Consider the following 713-nt stretch of genomic DNA (forward strand, 5'->3'; position numbering starts at 1 on the left):
CAGATGAACTATGCCAGGAGAGAAGATAAACCCAGTCTTAAGAGGACTATGGCTTGTCATTGCAGTGGCAGCATTTCAGAACGACCACGTTGACAGTGAGAACTGTTCACCAAGCACATCAACAAATGTGCTTATCAATGGGGGATACAGGTGTTATTTAATGAATGGTAGACATAGAATGAGGTAACATGGTTAGAAGAAGCCCTCGGTAATTTTAAACTGATGGTATGTGATCACAGAATGTTTGAAGGAGTTTCCAGGGTGTGTAGGAGGAAACATGGGAGGATTTGGGGGATGAGGTGACTTAGGCTTTGGGGAATATACCACATACCAGAAGTAGAGGTTGGATCACTGTGTTAGGATGACATGTGGAAACAGTGGGACAGCTGATGAGGTTGAAAGAGTGAATGATATAGTAGAAGTAATAAAACAACGGGTAGAATAAGGAAGGCAATAAGTGAGTGCTACAGCACAAAAACTCGTGATTGCAGAAGGGTATGCTCTTACTGCACCAGCTGAATTGGAAGTGTTTATTACACAAAAGAGCAGAAGAAATGGTGAATCTTAACTGAGATGTTGCTAAATGAAGCAGAAAATTGGATAAAGAACTAATAATTTAGTTGCTACTGTCTTTGGAAGACAGCATGGGGAGAGGGGGGAGAGGAGAGGGGGGGACTGAGGGGGGATGAGATAGAGGGGGTGTGAGAGAGAGG

This window comes from Schistocerca gregaria, unplaced genomic scaffold (genome assembly GCF_023897955.1).
Source record: "Schistocerca gregaria isolate iqSchGreg1 unplaced genomic scaffold, iqSchGreg1.2 ptg000440l, whole genome shotgun sequence".
Taxonomy (NCBI): Eukaryota; Metazoa; Arthropoda; class Insecta; order Orthoptera; family Acrididae; genus Schistocerca; species Schistocerca gregaria.